The sequence below is a fragment of the Poecile atricapillus genome, chromosome 9 (genome assembly GCF_030490865.1).
Source record: "Poecile atricapillus isolate bPoeAtr1 chromosome 9, bPoeAtr1.hap1, whole genome shotgun sequence".
In the NCBI taxonomy this organism is placed as follows: domain Eukaryota; kingdom Metazoa; phylum Chordata; class Aves; order Passeriformes; family Paridae; genus Poecile; species Poecile atricapillus.
This window is the reverse complement of record NC_081257.1, coordinates 1,491,216-1,497,114: the sequence shown is the minus strand read 5'-3', so window position 1 is coordinate 1,497,114 and position 5,899 is coordinate 1,491,216.

Genomic DNA, 5,899 nt, shown 5'->3' with positions numbered 1-5,899 from the left:
GTACTTCAGCAGCTCTCCCAGCTCACATTCATCTTGCCCATTGTGAGCTGTTTCAACACAGAACTCCATTAAAACTAGCCATTTCAATGTTATTTGGAGCCTTTCTGCAGGCTCCCTCAGGAGACTCAAGGACAAGGACACCCCTGGAGCACAGGTGACACGCACACCTGCCTGGTGGTGTTCTCCATGCAGGAGCATCCCTGGCAGGATTAGGGCTGGGAAAGGGAGAGATTTCTGTGACCCAGAAACTGGGGGAACCCACAGACGAGTGTTGCGGCACATCTGTGCTCCTCCTACTGTGAATACTGTGTTCACTTCCCTTGGTATGTTCCGCCACCCCCCAGCTCAGCTGCTTCGGCCCAAGCTGTAGCTCCTCAGTCGCCTGCCAATCCCTGTCCCAGCCCTGCCTCTTCACCCTGAAATGTTCCCTGTGCCTCCCCCCCGGGCTGTCAATCCTGTGTTATGCCTTCCCCTTGAGTGCCAATCCACCCCGATTCCTGTCCCTTGTTCCAGCGGGTTCCCTGTCAATCCCCCCTTGTGCCGACCCCCGGCTTGGCCCTCCCCTTTGGAATTCCCCTAAACCACGACGCCCCAGTGGATTGTTTGTCTGCTTGTCAGTCTGTGTCCCCTCCCTGTGTTTCGCCATTTGTTAGAGGATTGTAAACCCCACCTTCTGCACCTCCCCTGGCTCTCCCTGATTTGCTGAGAAGTTGCAACCTCCCCCTAATCCTTCCCAGGATAAGAGCCCTCACACAGCCTCGTTCCCTGTTCCCTGTCCTCGTATGTGTCAGTGAGCACGGTGTTCTCTGGAGCCCACCCAAAGAGCCCCCTCCGCTCTAGCGTGTCGCAGAGCATCGGCTGTGAGGCGGATCTGGGCTCAGGCTGCTCCCGAGGTGTGTCCCTGTCCCGAGGTGTGTCCCTGTCCCGAGGTGTGTCCCTGTCCCGGCGTGGTGCCGTGGTGCTGAGCTAGCCTGCCTGCCTGCCGCTGCCCATCCGCGCTCGCCGCCTTTGGTGTGTGCAGCTGCAGCCCTCACCCACCCGCTTTGATCTGAGCTGCCGTCCCCGGGCAGAAAGAGGCTGGCGAGGGAGGAGGGAGGAAAGGAAGCGATGCTTTGACAGCTCCTTTCCGATGGTAACAGAGCAGAGCTGCTCCTTTTCCCCGCTCTGCTCTCCACAGCCTTTAGAGACGGGCGGAATTCAGCTCTGCCTTGCAGGCGCTGCCCAGACAAACTGGAAGGCTCAGGGTGTTCTGTAGGCTCTGCCCGTGGGGTAATGATTCTGTTTCAGGGTTATTTGCTGTTTGTTCCCTGGATGTAATGACAGGTGTGGATTAATAGAATTAAAGGTTTGGCTTGAGGGCATGAGGTAGCAAAACATCAATTACTTTCTGGTGGTTTCTGTTTCGTGAGTCGTGATCGCTCAGGAAGCAGCTCCATTTATTTAGCTGGTCCATGGGAACCTGCCACCGGCAAGCTCTCTGTGCTTGGAATGGGAAGGAATAAATGGTGCCTTTCCAGCATTAATAATTTTCTGTTTTAAAATCAACGCAATTTTGATAGAGACGTAATTTGGATTATAAGCAAGGTACACCCTAACTAGGAGAAAATACTTGTTGAATGCAAAATACTGCTGCTTGCCAAAATCAGGGCCTTTCCTGGTAAGGCTGGAGAACTGCAATCTAAGCACAAATGGTTTTTAGTATGTGAAAGCAAGTGCCAAGCCTTATGGATTGACAGTTCCTCAATCTTATGAACAGTACAGGTCTAACCTCTAAGGGTCTCACGTCTTTAATGATGGAGTTTTGATACAAAATCAAAGCTCAGATCATTGGTATCCTGCATGGTATTTACCACAAGAGTTTTATACTTACTTAATTTTCAAGTTTCCTGTTTTTGAATGAATTTGAAGCATTCATTAGAAACTGTAAATCATGATGAACAAAAAGCCCCAAACCAAAGAGAACAAAGCAGGCAAGGAACACGGGGAGGGGGAGGAAAGCAGCGAAGTGCAAGGTTGACAGCACAGGAATAAACCTGGTGCATAATTCTGCTGTGGAGAGATTAATGACAGCTTTTCTGAGAGATCCCAACTCCTGGCTCCACTGGAAGCTCTTGTGTCCAAAGTCAGTGCATTTACTCAGCAATATCCCAGCCAGGGCTCCTGAAGAAGCAAGGTGGGCAGGAGAAAGAGCAGGGAAGAGATTGCCCTTGAAAGGCAGACTCACTCTGGGTGCCCGCTCCTGGCCAGGGACCCTGCCCAGAGCCATCCCCTGCCCCCCAGGTCCTTGAGGGACAGCTCTCCAGCTGGGCCAAGCTGTGCCAGCAGCTCCAGCCATGCTGGGGAGCCTTGGCCGCTCTGGGCCCTGCTGTGCAGGAGGGTCTCTGTGTGCCAGCGGCAGCTGGAGGCCTCAGCCACCTCCTCTCTCCACAGGAATGTGTCTGCTGCTCCAGTGTCCTGGCCAAGAATGAGCAACTCTCCCTTTTCCCCAGGAAGCCCAGAGACCGTGTGGTTTGGCAGCTCTCAGGCATGGCCTCAAAAGCAGGAGTCACCCTGGAAAGCAGAGCACCAGCTCTCCCTGCCTCCCCCATGGTACCTTGGCCTGACTGTGATGCTGATTTCCCCTGAGATCCCTCCACCTCCTCCCCTCCCGAGCTGGCCACCCTGGTTCAGCTAGGACTAAAAGTGGGCCATGGCAGACCTTGGGCCACCAACAGCTTGGGGCATCTGCTCTTGGCTAGAAATAACACCTGCTGCCTATGAGTGAGAACCAGAAGCAGTTTTCCAGCTGTTTTTCCTTCAACAGGAAGGGCTGAACATTCTTCCCATGCCCTGTTGCATCCTTTGCTCTTTTGATTTTTACATACAGCTCGGTGCTGGCTGAATCTTTTCAAAGAACTTTATAACTCTGCATGTTTTACCCTACCTACTAGGCAAAAAAAGTTCTTCAGTTTAGATTTCACTTTTAGTGTGGTTATGATGTAAACGACGGGCTAGGAGACCACCTGCTTCTGTTTCCAAGTCTTTATTAAAGAGGAAAGGGCCTAGAGGTGGGGGCTCGGGGTGCACGCCACCTCTGCTGCTCCCAATGGTCAGCGTCCAGGAGGAGGATCACACAGGCCTGTTGTCATTAGCTGTCGGCAGGACTGGAGTCTCTATCCTTGCAGGGATTGTCCAGAGACCTCCGTTTTGGCTCAATAGTCCAGGGGAGTCTTCCCGCTCGAGTGCTTCTTAGGTCATGGAGACCAGTTCATTGGGCTGAGACTGGCGTATCCAGCCTCCTCGGGTCCTTGCTGCCTCCACAGGGTGGTTTCTAGGTGTTCTCTGAGAGTGGCCTGTTGTCCAGGACTGTCTTTTTTTGCAGGTTACCACCTGTGAATGATGATTTTAATATACGCACGTGTGCAAGTCCTTACGGGGAATGCGGAAGTGTATTCTGGGGAGCAGCGACCAAGCTTCTGGACGAGTTGGAAGAGAACAAGAGGGATACAAATGACAAATGAGTAAAAAAAACTTAACAATGAACCTTTTGAGCTGACAACACCAAGCACCTCAGCCAGGGACATAAACTGGGATTGGAACAGCAACATGGGTAAACAAACATATAATTTGAACACTGTTTTTTGTTTATAAACAGTTGGGCCACTTGAATTTTGAGCAATTAATTTTCCATTTCCCTTTTCCTTCCTATCTACAAAATGTTCATCTGGACATGCAAATCAACAGAATTACTGAGATTCACCTCAAAGCTCAGAGGAGAATCTAGCACAAAATATTCTCCCTGTGTACTGCCCAACAAGAAACATTCTGAGGAAAATACAGTGGCAGCTGATGCTCGTGGAACTCCCAGAATCCTGAGCCTGAAGAGGAGGCAAACACAGCCTGGCAGTGGCTGAGGGAAATTCTCATCACAGACTCCTCGGAAAGAGTGTCACTTCAGGAGGAGAAAGCTTTTAAACCTTTCCCTTATCTTCCTCCTGTGCTAAAATGTAAGGCTTCTCCTTACATGTACAGAGAAAATAGTGAGCTGCAAACAATTCTCCATTCCTCACCAAAGCTACTCAGTTGCTGGACTTCAAGATCAAAACCAAACGTGGTCAGAAATTTCCCATCAAAGCCCATTTGCAGAGAAACCTCACCATATGTGAGAAAATACTTATTAGCACCAGTTTACTCAAGAGATGGCTCCTTTTTTATCCCAGAGAGAATATTAGAACCATTTGCTCTTGACAGGACTCCTTGGACAGCCCCCAGAGCTGGCTCCTCACCACGCCTTGTCTGGGCTGTTCATGCAGCCTGGTAGCACCACCTGACTTTGCCACCCTGTTCAGACCTTGGGCATGGCTGGTGCCACAGTCCCCTGTGGTGCCACGGTCCCCTCTGGTGCCATGGTCCTCTCCTGGCTTGTGGCGTGTCCCTGCTGCTGGAGGAGCCCTGCTCGTGCTGCTGCCTGCGTTCAGCAAGGCCAGGGTGCTACTTCCCAGCCAAAGAGAGACTAAAGTCACTGCTTTGGGCAGCTCATTGGAAAGAATTTAATACTTCGTCATCTCTATCACAGACCTCTTAAAACCCACAAAGCAACAGCATAAAGTCATCTCATCTACAGAGGTGAGGAGGCCTGAGCGAACAGAAGATCGGCTTTCAAGCACATTGGGTTTTTAATTTAGTGGAATCACTCAGTCGTTCACTAGCCTTACCTGTCAAACTGGACTGTGCCATGCTCTTGTCTTGCTCATGTTAAAGAGAAACCAGGGAGAAATTAGTTAAGAAACCAGAAACACTGGGGGTGCTTAGGCTTGGCTGACAAATGGATCGATCAGGGTGGCACCTGCCTGCTTTGCCCGCATCCCTTTTCCTGCCAGACAAAGGGGCGGACACGGCTCCGCTGTGGGCACCATGGAAAAATAAATGGTTCGGATCTGTGATCCCTTCTAGATTGGGAACAGAATGTGGATTATCAGAAAGGCCTGGCACACGATGGTTTGAGATCCATGGAAAATGCTGGAGGCAAGTTCTCAATGTCCCCTTCCGCACAGAATAATCAGTGTCAATGTGGGCAGAGCTCAGTCTCGTGCCATTTCCCTTAAGAGTCTGAAGGTTGATGGATTGTGGAAACCTCACCCTGCTCCCTTCTGGAGCCCTGAGTGATCCCACAGCATCGCTGTCAGTGGCAGGAAGGAGCATTTAGCTGTCAATCCTCTTCCCATGTGCCATGCCAGTGTCTCCTTCCGTGTGCTCTGTGCAGCCGTGGAGAAGAGCAGAGAGGGAAGGGGCCAGGCCCAGGGCTGTGCCCCAGGGCTGTGCCTGGCAGAACTCCTTTTCCGGCCTCAGGGAGCCTGAGGATCTCTTACATAGACATGGGAGCTGTTCTGTCCTGCCTTTTTTGTAGCCAAGCCTCTTGGTGAAGGTGATCTGGCTTCCCAGTCCACATCCAGGACTGAGCCTCTGGGAGATGGTGAGGGTAGATGAAGGCCTTTCACTCTGGGAGGGCGGCCAGCTCAGAGCCCAAAAGTCCAGCTGGCAGAGATGAGAGAAGCTTCTGTGGCTGCTGAGTTACAGGTGTGTGTCTTGGTTCTAGAAGACAGGTGTCTGCTAGGGGAGAGCAGGAGCTTCCCTTGGGATGAAAGAATGTAGACCCCCCTCCCTCCGAATTATTATAATTTTGAAATCAAGGGGCTTTCAGGCAGAGATCTGGGGATAGGAATAACAGTTCTTTACTAGTATAACCAGGTAAACAAACAACAATAACTACAGCAATAACAAGAAAACAGAACCAGGGGCCCTGTGACAGCTTTCTCGGCTGAGATGGGATGGAGGAGAGGCTTTGTTTCACAAACCCCTCGGGCAGTCAGTCCCGGTGCTCCTGCAGGGCTCCGAGGAACAGTCAGCTGGAACAGCAGGG